At 29.5% G+C, this 27913-nt stretch overlaps 1 protein-coding gene across 1 annotated transcript in view; it reads left to right on the forward strand.

Moving 5' to 3' along the window:
- Positions 1–999: 999 nt before the first annotated feature.
- The window catches only part of LOC148306873 (uncharacterized), a 95949-nt gene continuing 69035 nt past the window's right edge, over positions 1000–27913 (forward strand). Inside the window, exon 1 of the mRNA XM_088264296.1 lies at positions 1000–1240. The gene's annotated coding sequence lies outside the window, so the exon portion shown is untranslated. The remainder of the gene's footprint in view (positions 1241–27913) is intronic.

Here is a 27913-nt window from a genome sequence, read left to right on the forward strand (position 1 = left end):
ATATGAAATGAATAGAAATAACAGTTTTCATAAATTCTTCAATTGTTCAAATTCACAATACAACTACTTATAATAATAATACTAGTAATAATAATTTAAAGCTCTTCTTCTTCAATAAGAAATCGAAAAAGTTTGAATGTAATAATATTGTATAAGTATAAAAACACAAAAAACCTTACAAAAAATTCTTGTTTATTTAGTGCAATGGTTACAGTGTTTAACTACCGTAATAGAAGTCCCGAGCTCGATTCCCAGGAGGGGGGCAAAAATAAATATAAGTGATTTTACACTCTAATGTTTATTTAATATTTCCCTGGACTTGTCCTTGAAGCACAGGAGTAATCACCTTGCCTTCATGTAAGCAACGATCAAGATAACGCTATGTCAACGATCAATACGCTGCAGTGCCCTATGCACCATTGGGTGTGGATAAGGGTTGGAAGATGATTAATATTTAAGGCTGTTCATTTTTAATTTGAATTTTACTTAGTAAATACCACGATTTCTTAAAATCTACTGTGACAACTCTTTTGAAAATTTTGGAATTGCTTCACATACGGTGTTTGAAAATGATGCGGAATGCATCGAGACACGTGTCACATTAGATTTTAAGAAAAAGTGGTGTTTACTAGGCAAAACATTAATTAAAAATGGATAGACTTTACCATAAAGTGACTGCCGAATCAGTTAATGAAATGACACATTTCTCTTGTATTGGAGATTATCAAATGAGCATTTTCAGATTTCTCTCTGTCATCTGATAACTTATTCAATCCCCTTGGTTTTCTCGAGCACCCCATTCCTTCTTTACTGACACTTGAAAAGCTCTCAAAATGCTTATTGCAGCAAAGCTTCGAAACAAATGCAAAGCGGCCACTGCGCACTGGAAAATTCATGCGCTAAGGTGATAATCGTACTCTCCGCAGCCAACTGGTATTCAGTTACACTCCTTCTCTCGCTTCAAGTAGTCGCTACGTATTCCGTACCTCTTCTCAAAACTTCGGGACAATTTTGAAAACAAACTTTTTCGGCATTAAGTGCGGTGTTCAGAAGTTGTACTTTGACCAATTTATTTTCTTAAGATATTGACTCTCGAAAAAAGCTCCTTTAATTGTTTGACTTTGTTACTGTTTTTCAAAGGTTTTTAAAAAAAATAATTATTGGATGAAAATATTAGATTTATATTTTTTGTGATGGTTGTGAAAGTTATCGAAAGTGGAAGGGAGGAGGAACAAAGGAGGTAAAAATAATTTTATTATTTCATATTTGAGTGAAGGAATTTGAAAATATAATTGTGTGAAGGAATTTATTTCCAATACATAAATGTGGTTAAGGAATTGTAAAAAAAATGTTTTTATGTTTAAAGAAATAAATTGTTTGTTTAAGGATGAGTACAACCATAAAAAAAAGGTAATTCTAACTATATGTGATCAAAATGAGATTTTGAATATATATATATATATATATATATATATATATATATATATATATATATATATATATATATATATATATATTTATATATTTTAAGAAAAAGACTTGGCACGATCAGATCAATCAGTACCTAAAATCTGGCGGTGTCAAAAGTCTGCGTAATCGGAGGGCATGTATGACTAGATGTATGGATGTGAAGGAGGCGAGGAGTGTATGTCAGGACAGAAGAGTGTGGCGTTCTATCCTCTCTGCCTATTCCTGCGGGAAAACGGCGTGATGGTACATATACAACATAAATATAAACCATGGTGAATGTTATATTTTTATTTTAATTTTACATAATTTATTATTATTTTCTTTAATCTTTCTTTATTTCTAATTTCTATGTTATTTTTTGTAAAAGGCAGTAATGCCGTAAATAAATAAATAAATAAATAAATGAAAAAAATAAATGAATGAAAGTTGATAAAAAATTAAGAAACTACCGAATTAATTAATAAATTGTATTCTGACCCTTGAAAGACTTAATAGGAACTAATTTTTGTTCAGAGGATTCGCCAGCTTTATCATATAATAATTGTCCTAGAAAGCTTTTGTTTTTTTCAAAAAAACGTCTAAATAAATACTATTACCGACCGTTTTCTGCACCTAATGGTACATGTACTAATATATTTAATTGATGTACAGCGCTACAGATACCGGCCCAGAGTAATATTTTATTTAAAACTCTCCTTATCATTCATCGTTCACTTTATGTAATACCACTTTTTAGTGGTATTTCACAAAGTGAACGATGAATGATAATGATAGTGTTATATTACCATGCCACAAAGTTAAAAATGCTTTTAATATACAAAACATGTTATGTATACATTTATATATGTACTCATTTATATGAAATATATTTATATGTAACACCCCTGGAAATCGAACTTAGACGTCCAACATGTACCCAAACACTCGTGACTCTACGGAGGAAGACAAAACGATAAATTTACACATTTTTATATGTCTGGAATTCGATATCAATAATTTGTAAGATTGTTTCATTAAAATAATCAATAATGTATCATAAATTACAGGCATATTTAGTGAAAAAAATAAAGTTCTATCATAAATGGAACTCATATAGTATTAAAAAAAAAAACAACCTGTATATCCACAAGATGACGAGCGATAGTTCTGACGAAATAATTGAATCAATTAATATATTATTAGATTAAAACCAATATTTTTAGCTTCTCCACTTTTTTTATTTGACCAGCGACCGGGTTTCGTCGTTACCGACATCATCAGACTGGTGGGAGGCTATACAAATTGTTATGTTATATACAAAACAAGGCAGGAGTTGATAACCATGATTCGATATAATTTTAATGAGAAATTAATTTAATTTGAGTGAATTTAAGTATTGTATGATATTAAAAATATTTTTTATATTTTTATTTTAATATCATACAATACTTAAATTCACTCAAATTAAATTAATTTCTCAATAAAATTATATCAAATCATGGTTATCAACTCCTGCCTTCTTTTATATATAACATAACAATTTGTATAGCCTCCCACCAGTCTGATGATGTCGGTAACGACGAAACCCGGTCGCTGGTCAAATAAAAAAAGTGTAAAAGCTAAAAATATTGGTTTTAATCTTATAATATATTAAAAATGCAATTCCATCACGAAGTGTCAGTGGATAATATAAATCTATTTAATCAATTATTAAAATATAAAAGTTCCAAGTAGAAAAAAAATCTATTAGAGTTTGTACTGACATGACTTGATGAACTTTATTCATAAAATGGTTAAAAAAATACTAAAAATTACTCAGTTTAAGTGCCAAAGTTCATAAAAGCTTTCACACATTTTAGTAAAATACATTAAGTGTTAAAGTTTTGACTCATGAATTGGGTCTATCCTGAGGTGAAAAGTTTCTATTGGCCATTATTTCGTATTGAGGACCTTACCAACACGCGCTACCTTTCATAAATATGTATCCATTAACCATAGTAGCCCCCCATTCATAATGATAAAATAAAAATAAAAAACTCCAATACATACCGTGCTTTTATTATGACTTAAGTGCGTGGAAACTCACAAACGAAATGATAATTAATGGTTTCAAAAATCCATTTTTTTTCTTTATTTTAAATTCTTTTGCATTATACAAACATGACATAAATTCAAATAAAAAAATGAGTAAAATATAAATACAAAAAAAGATCCCACAAAGGCATGGCCTGTGTGTAGGTATACAATATAATTTAGGTCATAGTAAAGGGTATAAGGGTAAAGGTATTACAAGTAGACTAGAAAAATAATGTTAATATAAAATACAAAAATACTTTACTATCAGAAAACAAAAAAAAAATCATTGAATTTTTAAAAATAAAATTAAAAACTTAAAAACATAAAAAAGATGAAAGAGTAAAAAGTAAAAAGTTAGCAAGCGCGTACTATACGAGTGATACGTCTAAAAGAAAAAAGGAGCTTAAATCTGTCTCTTCAATAAACGATCAAAGCAAAATTTTAAATCTACACAAATTTAGGTAATTAACATCTAACAAATAGTCTTTGTGGAATAAATAGAACAGTTTTGGAGCTATGAAAAATGAGTGTCTATTAGCTATGGAAAAGTTGAAAATGCTAACTATCTAACCATAGGCTGCTTCTCTGCAAGGATAAGCAGATAGAATGGAAAGTCACATCGATATGTCTTCACAAACAATCTTCGCTTCATCCATATTCATGCGACTCCTCATACATACCCGACGATTATTCTGGCTGGATACCTGAAAACTGACTACATTCAAAATATGTTAACTACCTTGATCTCAAGAAAGTTTTGATTGCTATATCGAAATCGATATAGAAGTCTTTTTAAGGCAGGAATATGGAAGTCTAGGAACAGGGCTTAATATCAGTCATTGGTTAGTTCAAGTGATTATTTAATACACTGTGTAATATTCACCATTCCACCACACTACTGAAATTTCTGCTGAAATGTTACATTTATGCTTCAAGTGAAAAAAAATCTATGCCTGTTTCTTCGTCAGTGATATCTTTGATTGGAATAAGTAAGTTTTTTTATTGGCAGAAAGCTTCATGTGTGTAAAATTCTTTCTGGAATTATGTTACATATTAGGAAAAGCCTGAAAATATCAGTTTTTTATTCACAATATTTTAAATATGTATGTCTGAATTTTGGTTCACAAATTCTGCATCTGCATGTATATGTATGGTACATATAAGTAAGTTTTTGAAATGTTTTAAATTTTCTTACTCAGCAGTCAATAAAATAACAATTTATATTATACCTCAATACTGCAAAAAGGTTTTGAAAGAAGTCCATAAGATTCTCTTGTATTTTGTATAAACTCCTCGATAACCTTTACTATCGGAAATAATAATAATTTTTCTATCATTTTTGTTATTTTTAATATATTTCCAAGAGTTTTATTTTATTTTCACGCTACGATATGCGCTACGATAGCAAAATATAGAAAATAAAACATGTAAGTTAATACACAGAATCTTCAATTTATGAGATGAAATATTTCTTGTAATTCTGAGAATGCTGTCATTATAAATGTCGATGGAAATAATTGACTTACAAAAATATGAATAAACAATATACATATGTTTATATGTAAGTCGTTAGTCGGAAGTCGGAATAATTGGCGGGTATGAATCATATGAGCAGAAGCATGAATGCGAAAGAGGCAAAAATTGTCTGCAAAGACAGAATGATGTGTGAATATAATTGTTATGGTTATATATATATATTATATATATATATATATATATATATATATATATATATATATATATATATATATATATATATATATATATATATATATATATATATATATATATATATATATATATATATATATATATATATATATATATATATATATATATATATATATATATATATAAATATATATATTCTTCTTCTTCTAACCCTTATCCGCACGCAATGGTGCATGCAACGCAGTGTTATCTTGATTGTAAATTACATGAAAGCAAGGTGAACTGCCCTGCGCTTCTTGTACCAGTCCAGGGTGATATTAAATAAATATGAGAGTGAAAATCGGCCATATTTATTTTGACCCTCATGGGAATCAAACCCGGGACCTCCAGCACGGTAGCCAAACGCGCTGACCACTGCGCTACGGAGGCGAACACTATATATATATATATATATATATATGTATATATATATATATATATATATATATATATATATATATATATATATATATATATATATATATATATATATATTATATATATATATATACATATATATAAATATATATATATATATATATATATATATATATATATATATATATATATATATATATATATATATATATATATATATATATATATATATATATATATATATATATATTTGTGTATACATTATTCGAATGAAGTGGATTTAAAACATGAAAACATTCACTAACGGAAATGAGCAGAACAGATTGATTAATGATGAACAAGTGATCTTTTTGACCAAACAAATAATCTGTTAGAAGAAGTAATAGCATTAAATTTTGTTTGTAAAATGTGAAAACATTACGACTTATATTTCTTTTTGAGTGTAAAATATTTGCCAGTTAAGAGGGACATAATCAGTTTCAGTTGAAACCCTTTTTAGACATGCAACATATGAGTATATCGTATGAAAGTGAAGCAAATTGAGATTTATGAAAGAAAATTGACGATCAAAGGCCCGTTCTAGTTTTTTTCCATAAAAGAGAAATAATTATATTCAAATTTATACTTTAAATTATTGTAAATAAATAAAAATAACCAATGTCGGGAAATGAAAAGCATTAATTCCGATTCCCTAGAAATACTAATTCATTTATTTCATGATTACTTTTCTGTATTAAAATTTTATGTTTACAATGTATTATTTTTTGGTTGATTTTATTCTAACTCGCCGTTTTTAACGTTGACGGTTTTTTTTTTATAAATATTTATTTTATGAACAAGCTTTTTGTAACTTTATGGTTTATAAAAATTATATTTTACCATTTTTTTTAATATCGTACATTTTTCTTGGTAAATTTCTTTTCAACATTTTATTCAATTTAAATTTAATTTCATAAATAAAATGTTTTCTTTAACCTCCACCCCAGATAGCTTTTAAATTTTTCTTCGTTAATTTTTTTTTATTTAAGTTTTATTAAGTAAATACCAATATTTTTTATAAATACTAGAATTATATCAAATACTAGAAGTGGAAGATATACACATTTAATATAGCCTAAAATAAACTGTTAACCCACACACAGACCATGTCTTTAAATAAGCCATGTTAATATCCAGACTTCAATATTTATCTTCATATATATCATCAAAAATAATGAAAAAAATCCTTATTGGAGATAATCCAGATTTGTGAACAAGTATTTAGACACACTCAAAATGCTGTAAAGAAAAGTTTTATGTTTTGCTGTAATGTTTTTCAAGGGTATGGAGATGTCGTTATTTTCATTCGGCATTCTATTAAATATTATTAAAAAAGCAGTGTATTAAAATATTGGTTTCGATATATGTACCTACTGAAGACGTTTTAAACGTCATGTTTCTGGAATTTCGTAGGACTTGAACATGTTGGATATATCATGATTTCGACGAAAGAAGCCTTCGGTAGGTCAGTGTTCTGATCACAAGAGCTAGTTATCCATGTATCGTGATAATGAGAAGAGAAATTTTGAGAAGCTGCTAGAGAAATTTCGATCGGTTTTATAGGTCGGACAGTGAATATATTGGATTTTGATAGTCGTGGCTTTTAAAACAGTATGCGAAAGTTCACTAGAGGCACCTATGGTGTTTTTCATTTTGATCGATATACGAGTATGTATCTAGATGTTTCAAGAATTTGAGTTGTATGGTTGTCAATTATGGGTAAAATTGGGCAATGTTACACGTGTGTAATGTGATCAATCAATCCAGTCTATGCCGAACGTTAGCCCTGTAGACTTCATGTTTTTCTTCATTTATGCTGAGATATCTAAACGTATAAGTGATTTTCACTCTCATAATCGTTAAATATTACCCTGACTAGTTTAAAAACTGCAGTATTGATCACCTTCTGTTCTCTTATAATATTTATTTTATATTACCCTGAGCTGGTTCCTGAAGCTCAGGAGTGATCACCTTGCCTTCATGTAGGTAACAATTCAAGAAATATTCATATTCAATCGGTCTGGGTGTTTGTAATGTATTTTTCATACATACCTTCCCATTCCTAAGTATGAGTGAATAAATAGTGATTTTGTATACATATATGTATGTACACCCACATTTGTGTGTGTGTGTGTGTGTTTGTGTGTACGTCTGTTTAAAATGCTGTGCCTCATGTACCCAATGGTGCTTAGGGCATTGCATTCTACTGTCGCAATATTTATTCAGGGCAAGATGATCAGTCCTCCACCAGTGCAGGGTAATATTTAATAAATATTGTAATAAAAGAACGCAAATCTTTGTTGACCCCTCCCCCTGGGAATCGAACCTGGGACCTACAGTATGGTGGCCAAATATGATAAACAAAAAAGGAAAGGAAGGAATAAAATGAATTTATATGAACATACATTCAGATGAATCATTTAATTATTATTACTCAAAGTTATTATTCAGACCTGAAGCTTAGCTTCCGAAACTAGTAGTCATCAATAAACTCAAGTGTTATAAAAACAAGTGTTTCCTTAATCATTTTAATATGTCTTACCACAAAGTATTTTCTTAAATGTTTTTTTGCAGATACTTTGTGGTACACTTTATAATATCTTTATAAAATTAATAGACCTTGTTTTCACCACTTTTTTATTCATATAATTCAACCTACCGGTTTCAATGTATTGTTGAAACCGGTAGGTTGAATTACATGAATAAAAAAAGTGGTGAAAACAAAGTCTATTAATTTTATAAAGATATAATAATAAATAATAAAACCCTTATCCGCACCCCAATGGTGCATAGGGCACTGCGTCATATAAACGCAGTGTTATCTTGATCGTTTACACATGAAGGAAAGGTGATCAGCCCTCCGCTTCAAGTACCAGTCCAGGGTAACATTGAATAAATATTACAGTGAAAAAATCACTTATATTTATTCTTACCCCCCCTGAGAATCGAACCCGGGTCCTCCAGAACGGTAGCCAAGCGTGCTGACCATTATAAACATATAATAAAACAATTACTATTTATTGTTTTTTAATTACATTAAATGTGTTATAGCGTTCTATTATTTCCGCCTACCCCTGTGGCAAGTGGCGTGATGGTTAGTTAGTTAGTTAGTTAGTAAATTTTCATATACCCACCGGGATTTTGACGCAAACATCGCTAGCCACTACACTACCGAGCCGCGCGTTTCAGTAACCTGGATTCAATTATTGTTGAGGTCACACTATAGCGGTCCATTTGAAACCCACCCGTGTCATATTGTCATATAGAGCACCATTTGAGAGTTTCCAAAATGCCAACACAATGGCGCTTTGTGATGATTCCTTTCACTCACTCTCGCTATGGAAAAAGATTTATCCAATATTTTTTCACTCAGCGTTTTCAATCAATCACGGCTGTCCATATCAAGAAGTTTTTTTAGATTATGACATGGCTAAACGCTATATCTGCACGGATATTAAAAGATGCGAGGCTGTTTGAGAGAATTATTTATACGTAATGGGTCGATCGCAGTATCACAAAAGGATCAAGGCTGTTTGGTTTAAAAGATACAAAAAGGCTTCCAATATTTTGTATTTGGTATTCAAACCATTTATAGAAAACTCCATTTTAAATTTTGTATTAAATAATTAAATTGAACACCGATTTTTAGAGTGAAATAAATTGTATTATTTTATTTTTTTAAAATAAAATAAAATTGTTAGAATTGTTTCGCCTTGTTATGGCATTTTCAATCTACTGTCAGTAGTTTGAAAATGCCACAACAAGGCGAAACAGTGGTCACAATTTGCTGTTCACTTTTAAAGAAACAAAATGACTTCATATTTGTATATTATAAGTATTTATAGATTTGGTGTTTAATTTGTTGAACTATATTTAAATTAAGGTTATCATTAACAAAATTAAATGCTGGTTTTTAGAGTCTACTATATTGTATTTTGTTAATAAAAACACATTAAAATAAAATTTGTGGCAATTGTTTCACCTTGTTATAGCATTTTCAGTCATGCCAACTACTGACAGTACTGTAAAAATATTTTTCTTTATATATTCTTATATATACCTAATGTCCGCCTCTGTAGTGTAATGGTCAGCACGCTCGGCTACCGTTCTGGAGGTCCCGGGCTCGATTCCCAAGGGGGGTAAAATAAATATAAGTGATTTTTTCACTGTCATATTTATTCATTATTACCCTGGACTGGTATCTGAAGCGGAGGGCTGATCACCTTTCCTTCATGTGTAAACCATCAAGATAACACTGCGTTTATATGACGCAGTGCCCTATGCACCATTGGGTTGCGGATAAGAGTTTTATTATTTTTATATTTATTATATATTCTTATAAACATAAAAATATCCTAAATATATTCACGAGAAAAATCAGGCGTAGAAAGACGTATTACCAGTCCGGTGGTCTTCGGTGGAATGAATTCTGTGTTTGTGAATATCCCCTTAGTTAAGTACAAAAAATAAATATTATGTATGATTTTCTCTCCAAGCACAAAAGTACATTTAAGGAGCACAGGGTAGCTCATATGAGATAATTTATAACTAAAAATGTCTAGTTAATGAATTAAATTGAAATATTTTTTTGCAACCATATAAAACCAATAAAATTGGACCTCCATATTACCTAAATCTCTAAATACGGAAGTTGTTTTTCTCCTTCTAGCTATATCAACAATAAATCATTCAATACTCAATGGTACGCATTGTAGAATTGAAAAAATCAATATTGCGAAATGACCAAAAAACTCAAAATTATTGAGAGCGATTTTACTTATAACCCAAAAAATGTGATTTGTCCAAAAAACCCAGGCAGTTCGTGAAGAGCTTTCTAAGAGGCAAATATGTTTCGGTAATGGGCTTCCATTTAGGGGCTGTGATGTATGCTATAGGGTTGTGCGGGATATCGCTAAGGGTAACTTGAGAGCACAATCAAAACCAACCCAGCTACGTCTAGTAGAAATCAATCTAAATAGTACGTCTTCCTTCAGTTTTGTAGTAATTAATCAAGTTTGAGAAATATGAGAAAATTCAACCGCAAAACAAAACAATATCGTAAGGGAGAGCACTTTGAATTTACTTGATCTTGAAACCGTTTCAAACAGTTTCAAAAATTCTGAGATGTACTCATTTCATAGTTATATTTAAGGAACATTTCTTCTGTCCACGTTTGAATATGATTAAATTAATGTAGATTGAATAGTTTACTTTACATTTTTCTTAATGTGAGTTGATTATTATTATTTTTCTTTTTTTGATCCTATCTCTACATCTCCTCTTCTTCTCATCTCATCATCTTCTTAAATCCTTTGTTTATTGATATTACAATGTATTTTGTTTGTAAGAGCTAAAATCAATCGTAAACGAGAAGAGCCTTTAAAATATTTGATAAAGTGCTTTAAATTAATGTTAAGTTTTTATTTATTAATTTTATTTTTTGATTTTTACATTTGTAAACAATATTAATTTTTTTTTACAAAATCACAAAAATTCTACAAAATAATGCCTTTTGTTTCTGTTTAAAGTCAACTGGAAGAAAACAATGCACATTTAAAAGTAATAAAAAAGAGTTAACGATAATATCGCAAGTATTTGAGGTTTAAAATGAAAAAAATGTGTGTCTATAAAAAAAAAGTTTTTTTAAAAAATACAAGTACTTTATATGAATTAAAAAGCCCTAACCCCATATCTTATAAGTAATACGATTATTTTAATACAGTATTTTAATTAAAACAATTTAAATTCGTTTCATGAGAAAAAATAAATGAAATCATGCTTTTCAACCCCTGCGTTGTTGTGTTTATAACAGAAATTTTGTCTAGCTTCTCACCAATCTGATGAAGTCGGTAATAATGAAACTCGGTTACTAGTTGAATAAAATAAAAATTAAAAAAAGTTTGTAGTAGTCGTTTTATTACACAAATACAATGCATTAAGTATTAAAAGTATTGCATATTAGTGATAAGAAATTCCGCTGTGCACCAGGTACCCAGTTTTAACTGGGTTTAATTTTTAGTTTCAAATTTTAAAATATTTAGTTAATGAAAATAGCACAAAACGGCCACTGTACAGACTGCGTCAATATTTTAAGGATCAAAACAAAACTAAAATGAGAATTTGCCTGAAATGAGGAGAAATAGAAAAGCTTCAGCGCTCTGAAAAAAATTAATTATTCCCTTTTTAAAGGAACTCAACCGCTTTTTAGATTATTCTTTAAATGATAATAATTCAGCCAAAGAGCAGATGTTCAGTTTTTGCCCTAGTTTGTGCCGTTTTGAGATTATTTTCTTTCATAAATTGAAAATATTATAGAGTAGTAGTTAAAACTAGTTGATTTATGCCGTAATCTACATTAAATGGAGTTTAGGGGATGAATTAAAGAAATATAATATAAACAATATACGAGTACATATAAAGTATATATAAATCTTCTTCATAGATCTATATTAACTTATCGTCTTAGTGGACTGTTGTGGTCAGCTTCACAGAAATCCACATTACTCATTGAAGTACCCACCATTATATTATGTACCCCTAGACCTAATAATAGCAATTATTATTGTAAGTATATAATGACATTTTGTAAATATTTATAGCCAGTGTTTGATAATGTCTTAATAAGACGAAACGCGTCATATATTATTATAAACAAATAATGTAAGTAAAAGTAGAATTCAATACAATAACCGTGTAACATTTTGCTATCCAACAATTAAATATGCAATTCTACCAACTGTCTGCAGTTACAATAAACAATTTAGTATTATTTTTGACATCTCATCAAAGATGAAGAAGAATATGGAAGTCTGGGCATTAACGGGGCTGACGACCGTCATAGGCTGGTTTAAGTGATAATTTTACACACGTGTAACATTCACCAATTCTACCCATCATTGAACGTTTGAAATTGGTGAATGTTACACGTGTGGAAAGTGATCACTTAAACCAGCCTATGACGGTCGTCAGCCCCGTAAATGCCCAGACTTCCATATTCTTCTTCATCTTTGATGAGATGTCAAAAATAATATGAAAATGACTCCTGTAATTGGAGATAATCCAGATTTTGTGAACAAGTATTTGGGCACACTCAAAATGTTGTAAACAATTTAGTAGAATCAAAAATCAGTGTTTAATTTAAACATTTAATATATAAAAGAAAAAACTTTTTAATTTTTTAAGTTTTAAAGTGTATTTGATCTTTTGTGACCGTAATTTGATACAATTAATGGTTTTGTTGTCAATCAATACTGATCTAACCAATCTGGTCAGAGTGACAATAACAGGGATCTTCACCCTAAGCTTTGTAGTCCAATCAGTTTGTCAGCCCAAATGGTTCACCGGAGATTTCTTTCCCCATCAATTTTGTTAAAACACGACCAGTAGACATGATGTATTACAATCATTTTACGTCAGACAAGGAAAGTACATAATCCCGCCAGAAATTAATTACATAGGAAGTTCTCGGCGAAATTTACTGTCTAAAATAATGTAGCCTCACGTTTGTTCTCAACTATTTCGACTTATCGTGTATAACCATTAATTGGCACGGATAATTAGTGAAGTAAACGGCAAAACTGCGATGTCACGTTCTGCGTGCCAATGAAAACTAGGGCACCCGTTACGGTTTCATTTGAAACTGAAACCAAATACGTTAAAATACAAATACAACTAAATTTACAATGATTAAAGAAAACACTTGTTTTTTTTTATTACCACTTAAGTTTTATTATTGACTACATGTTTCAGAAGTTAAACTTCCATCATTCAGGTCTGTATAATAACTATTAATAAGTTATTATACAGACCTGAATGATGGAAGTTTAACTTCTGAAACATGTAGTCAATAATAAAACACAAGTGGTAAAAAACAAGTGTTTTCATTAATCATTGAAACATGTCTTACTACAAAGTTAATTCCGAAAAAATAAATAAAACAACTAAATATAATTTCAAGTCCACTTTTGAAAATATTTTCACTGTGAATCATTTGTCTTTTTTCTCTCTTTCGAAATTTTATTTTTCTTTAAATGTCAGACTGTAATAATTTCATTTTAATGACTTGATTATAGAATGATTGTTTCGAAACTGGTAGTAACGAATAAATGGTATTAAACAAAGCGAACGATGAATGATAAGGAGAGTGTTACAAATACATTCATTTAAAGTTTTATGTATGTATGTATTTAATCGTAAAACTATTTGTTGGTATAATGATAGTAATTTTATCAATCAAAAAATACATCTAACTAGATGAATGTCACGCTACTTTTCCGCAAGGGTAGGTACAGAGAATAGAACGCCACACCAATCTATCTTTGCACACAATCTTCACCTCTTTCAAATTCGTACATCTTCTCGTACTCAACTCTTTTTTCAACGATTATTTCAACTCCTGATCTGACCACTTTCAAGTATTTGAAATACTTCATCGCGCCAAGTTTTTATTGGCTTTCCTCTGCTCCTATTACCAGCCACATTTGCCTCATAAACTTGTTAAACTATCCTTTATTCACTCATTTGATTCACATGCTTAAACAATCTCAACACACCTTTCTTAATTTTATCGATAATGCATATCGCAGCCTTGCATTCTTACCTCACATCACGAGTCGAACATCTATTATACAACGTTTTGCGGCACATTCGTCTAAGGGAACGCATTTGAACTGAACGAAGTCTTCTTTCATCCTTAAGTTTAATTATTTGATTACTTTGTATTATATCAGATTCGATTTAATCACTTTTAATTACGAGTATAATAACAAAAAAATCTACAATTTTTCTTCCAAATTCGCAATTTTTAATTAAATTTTTAATTGTTTGTCGTCTACCACCTTTATTCAGCAGAATAACGTAGACCATTTCGGACACCAATTTATTTAAACGACTCGTTTTAAAATTTAAATCGAATTGAACAAAAAAAACTCAGGCGACCTCACTTTTTTCAGAACATTTACATTTATTACTATCTTTTTTTATTTATTTTTTTATTGTTGTTGTATTATATAATATGTTAACACAAGTTTTTTCAATGATTGAACTCATTTTCCATACATTCATATTTTAAAATCTTAAAATTAATAACGTAGTTCTCTTCAATAAATAATCCAAGCTCATGTGCTTGTAGAGGAACAGACGTGTGTGATTATAATCCAGGATTCGGATCCAGGACCTCACATACTAATATAAGAGTTTTTGCTTAATAAAAAGCTTCTTTACATCTCACCAATAGATGTCTCTAGTGAAGTTCCAGTGATTCGAGAACAAGGTTTCTAAATTTCATTTTCATTTCTAAGTTTCTAAAGTTCATATATATTGAACTTCCGAGAATTTGAGTAGTGTGGCTGTCAATAATGGGTAGAATTGGTGAATGTTACACGTGTGTAAAGTGATCACTTAAACTAGCCTATGATAGTCATCAGCCCCGTAAATGCCCAGACTTCCATATTCTTCTTCATCTTTGATGAGATGTCAAAAAATAAGAGGTCCATATTTTTCATCATCTATGTTCAGATGTCAAAACGAAGTCTTCAGCTGACTATCCCCAATTTTTTTAAATAAAAAGAGTTATATAATTCAAGGGTAGTAATGACTTCTTCATATCCACGTATTTCCATCCCCACACTGAGTGGTAAGCACGTTTGGCAATCAATCATAAGGTTCCGGATATTCGGGTTCGATTTCCAATAAGGTTGTGTGAGAAAAACAGTTATATCACTAAAATAATGTCTGTATTTTATAACTTTAACTATGTTTTAAATAAGATTTATACGTTACCTTGTAAAATTTATTTTGTTTATTATGAACAAAGATTTAAAGCAAATTCAGTTTATTTATCTTAAAAATGATATTTAATGTGTCTATTAAATAATATACATATAAATAATATATTATTAGATTAAAACCAATATTTTTAGCTTTTCCTCTTTATTTTTTTTTGACCAGCGACCGGTCGCTGGTCAAATAAAAATAAAGTGGAAAAGCTAAAAATATTGGTTTTAATTTAATAATATATATATAAAAGTACAATTTGATCATTTCAAATTTAAGTTTTATGTAGTAAGCCACTTAGAAGTCTTAGAATCAATTGTAAAATATGTGTCATTTTGCATCATTTTCAAATACCAAAAATGATGCGGAATGCATCGAAACACGTGTCACAATAGATTTCAAGAAATAGTGATACTTAAAAACTTAAATAAAAAATGGATAGATATATTATTATAACAGAGTGACTGCTGAATCATTTGTTAAAATTAAAATTCAATCGTTTGAAAATGCTATAACAAGGCGAAACAATTGTGACTTTTTTATGTGTTTTTTTTAAACAATTAATACATTTTAGAAGACTCAAAAAAACAGTGTTTGATTTTAACATTCAATATATAAAATGCAATTCCATCACGAAGTGTCAGTGGATAATATAAATCTATTAAAAAGTACATATAAATATATTTTGAATATTCAAAGGCTTAACTTTGTGGATCATAGTAATATGTTATTTTGAGAAATAAAAAGACTTTTTGTTTTTTGATCTACTATCATTGTGAGTGGATCAAAAAACAAAGTCTTTTTATTTCTCAAAATAATACAATAAATGAATATTTTGGTATTTCAATATAGATGAAGAAGAATATGGAAGTCTGGGCTTGGTTAAGTGATCACTTTACACGCGTGTAACATTCACCAATTCTACCCTTGATATTACACATGTCGCTCACTCGTTTCAACAACATCACATCTAAAAAACTTGATTTTTCAAGGAGATCGTTTTAAATGTTTAAGAATATAATGAAATGTATTAAAAATAAATATCAAGCCAATTATTGAACTTTTTACTGTGCAACAGATCTTTTTAGGTAAAATCTGAAGGTTTTTCTCCATTTGAAAAATATTTGGTATTTTAAAAGTAATCAAACAATAAATTTTCTTCAAATGGCAAACACAACACTTTCTCCCTTGTAGCTGGTAAATATTAAGTTAAAAATATGCCGCTTTTGCTGGGATATAGTACATTTTATGGACGTCCCGAAAAAATGCACAACTGAAAATTGATGATTTTTGATACATGACGTTGTTGAAAGGAGTGAGCGATGTGTGAAGTTAACCAAGCCGATGACCTGTAAATCCCCAGACTTGAATTTTCTAATGTATCTATGTTGAGATGCCAAAAATAGTTACTTTGAATTAAAGATAATCGAGATTTGTGAAAAAGTATTTAGACACGTTCAAAATGCTGAAAATATATTTATATTTAAATAATGAAGAGTACGAAGAGTCTGCGAATGGAAAAATGCTTTCAGTGTAAAAAATGTTAAACATATTTTTTTTTACAAGCTTTCAGATATTTTATACTAAAATCTCTATAGTATCATGCTGAAATATTTTGTTATCCGCTGAAATTTTTGGAGCCAAGTATAAGGCTGAACATTTCCCTCATCGACGATTCGCCGCGCGGTACGCCCGAAAGGGTGTAGGCTGGAGGCTTTGCATTACCTTCCACACCTCTGTGTATATTAAGGCAAGGTTCATTTGTCGTAATTATCCCACCCCAGTAGCCTTCACACAAACTCTATCCGGCGCCGTTCTCGTTCGCCGAAGAATGAAAAATGAGCGGAAAGGAATCTAATGTTGAAATTTCATTAACCTAATTTCGTTTATTATTTCTTAACGTTCTTTGAAATGCGCCATGGAAAAAGTATACACGCTTCATGCGAGCAAATTAACAGGAAATGTTTTCATTTTATTGACTTAAGTAAATTCTCGTATTTCTTGTCTTCCTCCATAGTGTAATGGTCAGCGTACTCGGTTATCGGACTAGAGGTCCCGGGTTCGATTACCAGAAGGGGATCAAGTAAATACAAGTATTATGCCCAATGCACCACTGGGTGTAGATGAGGTTTTGAAGAATAATTTGATTTTTGACATGTCGCTCACTCCTTTCAAGAACGTTATAAATCAAAATTCGACAATTTTCTGTTGTTCATGTTTTCGGAATGCCCAGAAAATAAACTATATCCCAGCAAGAGCGGCAAATTTTTGACTTAATATTTACCCGCTACAGGGCAGGAAGTGTTGTTTTTGCATTTTGAAGAAAAGGTATTTTTTCATTATTTTTTTCAATATCCTAAATATTTTTCAAATGGAAAAAAAAACCTTCAGATTTTACCTAAAAAGATCTGTTGCACAGTAAAAAGTTCAATAAGTGGCTTGATATTTATTTTTAATACATTGTATTGTATTTCTTAACTTTAAATACGTTCTCCTGAAAAATCAAGTTTTTTTATTTATGACGTTCTTGAAAGGAGTGAGCGATGTGTTCAAATCATTCAATTTCATATTTTTACTATCTTTTCCTTAAACTGAATCAATATCTCCTAAATACACCCGCGCACAAGAGTTCAATATGAACTATGAATAATAGCAACTATGAATAACAAAAAAAAAAAACAAAAAAAACACAAAGAGAGAAATAAATACAACCTCACAAACCCTCACCATCTCGCATCAATTTTTTTTTTATTATTTCAGTTTTACATAGCAAATATTACTACTCAACTTAAATAAGTTAGATTTTACCACAAAATTACTACCTAATCAATTAATGAAAAAATATTTTTACTGACATTAATTTCAAATCATTCCATTTCCTATTTAAAAAAAAGCATAATCGATAAATATCTATTTCGTTTAAAGCCACGTTTTTGCACAGTTCATCTTTTCCCTAAACTAAACAAATATTTCCTTTAATACACCCGCGCGGAAACGTTCAATTTAAACTATGAATAAAATAATAAAAACAAAACAAAACATCACAAAGGGAGAAAGAAATACAACCTCACAAACCCTTACCATCTCGCAGCAACCCTTACTCCCGTTATTTCGGGTAAAGCTGGCCAATTTACATATTTCTTCTTTGTTAGTTATCCACAAAAGGTTTTTTTATTTGTATCGGTTATTTTCTACAGAGTGAACCAGAAATATTAAGCAAGCTGCCATTGGTTCCATTAACCCCACCCCTTTGCGTTTACTATTAACACAGCCTTTTTTACCTCACAATATATATTTTGTGAATGGAAAGGTTTTTTTATTGGTATGAAAAGAAATATATATATGGAATTGACCGTCTTCTTACTTGATCCAATATATGGTTATTTAGTCCAGGGTTTATTAAATACATTTTAGAACAAAATAAACTTCAATTTATTTTGACACCCTATGGAATCGAACTCGGAACCACCAGCTTGGCAGTCAATTGCGATATCTACTGCGCTACGAAACTAAGGCGGTCAAATCTCTCATGTTTACATTAACAATGTGTTATTTAATTTATTTTATCATGTTAAATACGTTTTCCGTTAGAAAATATTTAAAAAAATAACTTTACCCGCAAAAAATCATTCAAAATGTGAAAAACATACTTATCGTTTTTTTACGGTACCTATTTTTTCATCTTAATAAAAATTACTTCCATTTTCCTAACGAAAAATCTGCCTTAAATACTGTTTTTTATACTCGTATATAAAATTAATTCTCACCATTAAACGTCAACTTATAATAGTAATTCATACATGTCATCTTTTTATTGTACTTTATTTTTATCTTTATATAAAGATCTTTCATTTTGGTAACGAGATATTTAACTAATATTTTTTTAAAACTTACATATAAAATTGATTCTCAACCTAGTCCTACATTCCATATAATAAATAAATAACATACGGTAATTTAAAACAGTAATTCATTTAAAGCAAAGTTGTGAAAAACGTACATATCGTCTTTTAACGGTACCTACTTTTTCATCTTTATAAAAATACTTCCATTTTTCTAACGAGATATTTCCATAAAATATTATTTTATCTACCCGTATATTAATTTAATATTCATCATGTAGTCAAATTGAATAAAATTCTCCGCCTCCATAGTGTAGTGGTTAGCGCACTAGGCTACCATCCCCGGCTACTAGGTCCCGGGTTCGATTCCCAAGAGGGTCAAAATAAATATTAGTGATTTTTCAGTCTAATATTTATTTGATATGACCCTGGACTGGTACCTGAAGCGGAAGGCTGATCACCTTTCCTTCGTGTATTTAACGATCAAGATAACACCGCTTCTATACGATGCTGTGCCCTATGCACCATTGGGGTGCAGATAAGGGTTAGAAAAAGAAGAGAAAGTTAAATTTAATAAAACAAATAACTAACGGCAATTCAAAACAGTAATTTATTTCATGCAAAGTTGTGAAAAACGTACGTGTCGTACTTTTACCGTATTTATTTTTTATCTTTATAAAAAATCCATCCATTTAACTAACGAGAAGTCTGCCTAAAATATTGTATTATACACTCGGGTATCAAATTAATTCTCAACATGTACCTACTTTCATTCCATATAAGTACTTTGTATATGAATAATATACGGCAATTTAAAACACTAATTTATTCACATCAAAGTTTTGAAAAACGTAGATGTTTTCTTTTTAATTTTATAAGAAATCTTCCATTTTGCTGACGAGATGTTTACCTTATGGATTGTTTTAAATACTTATATATGAAATAAATTCTCAACATGTACTTACTTGCATTACATAAAATAAATTGATAAAAAATAGACATTTCAAACCGTGTTTTATTCAATGCAAAGTTGTGTAAAACGTACATACGTCGTAATAAAACATTTATCTAATGATTTTTTTTATATATTTGCATAAAAAATATTTTCAACATGTACTTGCTTAATATAAAATCTTTTAATGATAAACGGTAATTTAAATTATTGATTTATTCAATGTTCAGTGATTAAAACAGTTTAAAACAGAAAACGAAGATTCTTATACGGTACCTTATTTTTTCATCCCTTATAAAATACTCCCATTTTGCCTCGGGGATTGTATTATTTTTCAGGGCTTTTTTTCCTTTGGTCAGCAACGCTGATGGGAGAACAAAGTTTTATTTAAATAAATTATCCTCTAAACAACATTTAACCGCGGTAATTATGCCCTGCTTATCTTCACAACTTTATAAGTTTAATTGCGGGCCTAAATTGTGTTTATAATTGTCATTCTCGCGTTGCAAATCGCCTTTTTAAGCGGCAATTTTTTCACAAGTGCCGGCGTTTTGGTTTAAAAAGAGGTCGCCCGAATTTTAGACGTTAATTTCGTTTTACTGGACTGGTGTTTTGGGGGTGTACCCATTCGTATAAATTAAAAGAGCCCCTTTAATTACAGCCTTAATGAGGCTTTACCGCCGAGGACCGCTTGTATTTTTCTACCCCCGAACTATCATAAGTAAAATTATTTTGCGCCGTACCTTTTTTGACGTAGCAACCTCAGTCCTAATAAGGCAATTAATAAAATGAAAGTTTGTTTTCTTAGCAAATTGATACTTAGTTTTTTATGTATCGGGGTCCTCGTTTTAAATGCCTTAGAAATTGTTTGTGGGATGGGATAACAAGATATATTAAATATTTTTTTGTATACCGCATAATGCAATTTCTATTATTTGGACAGTGTGTATAAAATTAAATATTTTAGGAAAAAAATATGTTTGTCGTCTGTTTTAAACATTTTTTTGTTTACATACAATTGTAATTATTTAGAATGAAAGTCTGAACGCTTGTGTAATATAATCAGTTATTTTAAAAAAACTATCTGATTAAAAAAAAGAAGAAATATTCGAAATTAGTATGATCCTTTTGAAATCCCTAATATATGTTCATACACACACACACACACACACACACACATACACACACACATATATATATGTATATATATATATATATATATATATATATATATATATATATATATATATATACACACACACACACACATATATATATATATATATATATATATATATATATATATATATATATATATATATATATATATATATATATATATATATATATATATATATATATATATATATATATATATATATATATATATATATAATGGAGTATTGTATTGGTATCTATACACTAGTACAATAAAATATAAATTTTAAAATATCTAGTAATGTAATTTTCCATGTTAATTTGTCTTTATACGGTTACTCCCACTATTATTTGTAATGAGATATTAGTTTCTTATCGCAGAGGCGTTAGTTAAAATTTAATCCTCAAACTAAATAATCCACAAACAAAATTATTCATATTATTGTAACTTGATTATTTCCATCGATATTTATTGCAAGAACATAATATTTTCGCAGAATTCCAAGGAATATTTCAGCTAATAAATTGATGATTTTGTGTATTTACTTACATGTAAGAAAGCTCTAAGAAAATGTTTTGACTAATTCAGATTAATAATAATAAAAATGGCAGAAAATTTTCTTAGTAAGCATTTTGAATTTCCGATGATAAAGGTTATCCAAGGGTTTATACAAAATACAAGAAAGAAAAAAAAGAATTGTATGGACTTCTTTCAATAACTTTTTGCAGCATTGAAGTACAAAACGAATTGTTATATTATTGGATATTTTTTCTTTATGATATACAGTTTCGTGAAACGATATTCAATCAAAACATGTATTTTCGTTGCTGCACGTCTGGAAATTCCTAAGTGACACAAAGGATTTTTTTCATTCTCGCTTCCCGTTGAATTTTTTTTTAGAGCACCATTTCTAATTTTTAAAAATTATTTTAGCCATGACCAATTAAGGAAAAAAATAGAAATACATAAAAATTAAAATTCTGATAAAACGTTAATTTTCAAAATACGTCACCATTATTATCTACCAACATCTATATGTTCCTAATTTTTTTTGTTCGTTAGTTTCACTTTTCATGTGACTCATGAAATGAGCTCATAATGAAATAAAACTCAATAAGTGGTACAATAAATATTTTTTTTAAAAATTTATTTAATCAACATGTCATTCTACAAAATTAATGCTAAATTAGTAAATTATAGAACACCAATATGTAATTCATTCATTTCATTTAAACCCTTACCCGCAACCCAATGGTGCATAGGGCACTGCATTATATAAACGCAGTGTTATTTTGATCGTTAACACACAAAGGAAAGGTGATCAGCCCTCCGATTCAGGTACCAGTCCAGGGTAATATTGAATAAATAATAGAGTAAAAAATCACTTATATTTATTTGACCCCCCTGGGAATCGAAACCGGGACCTCCAGAACGGTAGCCGATCGGGCTGACTATTACACTACGGAGGCAGACAATATGTTAGGGTCACGTTTTTTTTATTTTGCAAAAAAGTGTGCTATGGATGTTTTAAAAGTACAATGACGATATTGAGGAATGACCAAGGCTGGATATTTCCCCAAACATCTTTTATGTGGCTGAAACTTTAGGTTATTAAATTTTCAGGGCCTCAAAATTCCAGCCAATTTCTTATTGTAAAGTTGTATGGAAAGTAAACGAAGGACGTATTGACAAAAGGGAATAAATCACTCACTTTTCAATGAGAATGGTTTTGCTCATAAATTGCCCGGTATTTACACGGTCATAAAACACTTTCCACAGTTCAGTCTTTTATTTATGAATTATTAACGACACAAGAAAGGAATACATACATATTTTTGTAAGATAAATACTCTTATGTACTTAGGAAAGAGAAAAAACCTTGAATGAACAAAATGGTATAAAATGAGACAAATATAAGTGTCGCCTATTTTCGAAATCCGCCAGATCCATTTAAGTCGAGTTTACAAAAAAATGCAAAATTCTGCGGGTAACATTTATGCTTAAAAGATTTGCCTATCTTTAGATAAAATATTATTTGAATGTACCCAAAAACTTGTGCACAAATCTTGATTCTCTCCAATTCAAGTTATTTTTATAATATTATTTTGGACATCTTATCAAAGATTAAGAAAAATATGGAAGTCTGGGCGTTTATTGGGCTGACAACCGTCATAGACTGGTTTAAGTGATCACTTTACACACGTGTAACATTAACTAATTCTACCCATTATTGACAACCACAATACTCAAATTCTTCTTCACATTTGAAACAATTTCGAAATATTGTTCTTGAATCACAAGAACTTCACTAGACACATCCATTGGTGAGATAAAAAGAAACTTGTATCTGAGCAAAAACTCCTATTTTAGTATGTGAGGTAAAATTCTGGAATTTAATCACAAACATGATAAACGCCATACAATATCATTTTCATCTTTATTATTTTAGCTTATAATTTGACCAGTTATTTTATTTTACAACATTTTGAGTGTGTCCAAATACTTGTTAACAAATCTGGATTAACTCCAATCATAGGAGTTATTTTACATAAAATGATAAATAACAACTATAAATAGTGATTTGGTATTTGGATGTATTTGGACACACTCAAAGTATTGCAAATAATTCGCCTCTTCAATACATATGTAGTATAAATATTTACAGCCTAACAGATACCACTAAATATTATCATAAAATAGATATAATTTATAGATTTAGATTTTCGAGAAATCTATTTTTTGTATAAGCAATAATTTTCAAAGCTTATAGTTATTTTAGGGTCTGAGATAAGTCGATGGGAATATGAAAAAAATCATGTTTTTCTATACTAGTTTTTGTTGTTGTATAAAATTTTTGTTTAAAGATTCATTGAACTTTGTTCCGTTATTCGTCTTAAAACAATCGTTTGAAGTATTTTCTTAAATAAAAAATATGTAGGTTTTTTGACGTGAGTGACATTCGTTTAACGCATGAGTGATTCAATTTAACAGGGCCCTTTTTATAATAGGGAAATACTTTTTTTTCTTTCATATTAAAAAAATATCAAGACAAAAAATGGATATTCTGAAAAAATGGAACGTTTAATATGCTAAAAAAACTAAATGTTTGCGTTTCGATTATACTGATAATGATGTTGACATATGCTTTTTACGATTTATTTATTAATAAAATAGTTTGTTAGCAAAAATTAACTTTGTATAATGACATGTTGATTATTAAAAAAAAATATATACCACTTAATGAGTTTTATTTATATATACGACTAGTTTCGAAAACCTACAGTAGTTTTCATATTCTGGTAAAAATTAAAACATTTTAAAACAGTTTTACATTTTACCAGAAGATGAAAACATCTCTAAGTTTTCGAAACTAGTCGTATATATATATAAATAAAACTCATTAAGTTGAGTTAAGTCGTATATATATATAAATAAAACTAATATACGTTTAACCTCGGCTCGTAACGCATGTCTGTATTGAAAACTATAGTGCATGTTGGTCTTCGGGTCGACCAAAAATCGCATGTGTTAGACATTTTGTGTAGTTTTGAGTGTGTAAATGGTGCTATGGTGGTGAAGGGTAGTATTGTTTGCATGCTGTGTTAGTGATTGTCCTGACGAAGAGACGGGTACGTCTCGAAACCGGTAGACGTAAAAATCTCGGTGAGTGGTTATATACTAATTTTATTAACATTTTTGTAAAAAAATAAATAAGTAAAAATGACTAACCACAAAGTAAATGCTTTAAATATTAATAATATTGATAATATACTCATTAAGTGGTATATTCGAGTGTTTAATTTTTTTTATCACTAATCACACGTTCTTGAATTTTGTGTTAACTGTATTCATTTTATAATTTTGTAAAGAGTTAAATTTTAACGTGTGTGTTGTAAGGGGTTTTCACGTGCTAACAACAATACTGCAGGGGTCGGAAACCAATTAACGACCAGTAAAGCGATTTATCAATATCAGTTTTCAATCTTAATTTGCGTCAGTTTTAAATAATGGTGCTTTTCAAACAAGTTAACGTGATGTTGCGTGTTTGAACAAGCTTTTTGTAGAGTTTGTTATGTTTTTAATGTAAAATAATAATGCCATCAAAGAATAATATTTTGTTTATTAATTTACTTTACAAATGTAGAGTTATCATCAATTATTAATCCACACGACATTGGTTATGTAGATCTGGAGTGTGATATTGAGAGCGAAATTGCGCTATTGGCGTAGTCCAGGGGTTGGCAAATTCCGGTTCACGGTTCCGAATCATAGAGCAGTGAATAACCAGACTCGGTTATTTGGAGATTCGGTTATTATTATTTATATTATTTATAAGAGTAAATGGATGAATAACATTCAGTCATCAAAATAATATTGAATTTTAATTTAAAATTAAAAATTTTATGCACGCTTTTAAAATCAAATCGCTTATATTGTATTTTCTAAAAATTAATTTAGTTGAATTTTTAAAATAAACATTTTAGTAAAACAACATACATCATCCGTGTGAATATATGCAAACATCTTTTATTCTTAAGACTAGCAAGGCGTTAGTCGTCAAGTTGTCAAATCGGCGCGGCGCGGTGTCATAGTCTGTGCGCGCGATATGTACAAAAGTTTTCAGACAAGATTTTCAATATTTTTTTGAATCATAAGTATTAATTTGAATATGTTTTAAAAAATTATGGCTTTTTTTATAAACACATCGTCCAATCTATTTTGTAAAACATTCAATATGAAGTGAAAAACCTGTTCTTGTACACCAGGCAGATTCCGTCTTTTAATTTGGATGTATTCATATCGTTTTCCGTCTATTAAAATGGAATGTCAAAAATAAGTTTTTTTTGTTTCTAATTATTGTTAATGTATTTATGTAACTGTTGAGTAAAATTTCCAAACAGATCAAATAAAATAAAAAATAGAAGAAAATATTTTTATAAATTTACAAATCATTTTATTTTTTTGGCTCTTCGGTCGCTGGTTGTCGACCCCTCGCATGGTGAGCTGTGAAAAAGTTAGCACGTGTCGCGTTGCGCATGCGTGGCGAGCAGTTGCACGTGTCATATTAGGTGTGTGCGTGTGATGCCTTTTTCATGTGCCGACGTGCGGAAGGGTGAAATTTCAGTCGCACTCTGAATACGAATTCTCTCTAATAAAAATATGCACACACTGACAAAGTGCGGAAAATAGTGAGTATTTTATCCAGGGAGTTACTTAACGACACTTTCTCGCATCACAAATCATATTTAGCCAGTTGCTTTCTTTGTACTGAAATGTTTGATATTGACGAAGTTAGGAATACAGTCATGATATACGCGAATACGTTTTTAATTATTCCTGCTAACTATTGAGGTTAAATAGTCAGTTTCAGTATGTAGAACTTCTTTAACAGTATGATTCCTCAATTAAAATGATAAATTATTTTCTTCATTATCTTTTGCATACAACGCTTTTTTAGATTTCTCTGATAGATTTCAAGAAGAATTTAAATTTGCCTAAAAAATATTACTGTAAACCAGAGATTCCCAATTAAATTTTCCTGCAATATGTTGAGGTGAAAGAGTCAATTTAAGTATGCAGAATATTCTTAAATCAGAATGATTAACTATCTTTTTCATCATATTTTACAAAGAATCCTGTTTAAAGCTAAAAATCCTCTGATAGATGTTGTAAAGATGTTTAATTTACTTCGAAAAATAATACTGTGAACCAGGGGATTTCAGTATTATTTTTCCGGGGTACCACTTCAAGATTATTGCAGGAATGGTTTAATTATATATCAGTGTCTTAACAAACTATCTTAATCAAAATACTTTTAATATTATTTAATATTATGATAAAAACTTTTATGTTATGGGTAAAAAAAAAACTTTCTATATATTCGCATGATACGAAAGCACAAAGTAAATAAATACAATGCAGATGTCGGACAAAACACGTGCAAAAGTTTTTCGAAACGACAATTCAAATCACGGGAGAGCTTTAAAAAAAGTAAAACAATAATGTCCGTATTTTGTAAACATGTCACGAAAAGTTCGGGAAATATTGCGAATATTTTACGGTCAAATTATAATTCCGAACGTAAATCGATTGCAGTTGTGAACAATGTAATAGAGTGATAGTTACTGTTCGTTTAACTGACACTCAGGGTTTTTGTTTTACATAAAAACAGAATTTTAAAACGAGAAATCCTTTGAAAGCTCAAAAAAGCGAGGACAGCCTAACGGTTTAAAATAAATCAAATTGGTAGGTAACATGAATCGATGACTGCGGTACGGTATAAATCACGCGTACTTCAGATTCTCAAACATATTATATTGGCTAAGATATTAAATGCTTTTCAAAGCATCGGTGCTTATGACCCAAGGTATAAACACATATTATTTTTTTGACATCTCATCAAAGATGAAGAAGAATATGGAAGAACATTTACGGGGCTGACGACCGTCACAGGCTGGTTTAAGTGATCACTTTACACACGTGTAACATTCACCAATTATGCCCATTATTGACAACCACAATACTTAAATTTTT

This window comes from Brachycentrus maculatus, unplaced genomic scaffold, assembly GCF_059751285.1.
Source record: "Brachycentrus maculatus isolate JH-2025_06_01 unplaced genomic scaffold, ASM5975128v1 h1tg000222l, whole genome shotgun sequence".
Lineage (NCBI taxonomy): Eukaryota > Metazoa > Arthropoda > Insecta > Trichoptera > Brachycentridae > Brachycentrus > Brachycentrus maculatus.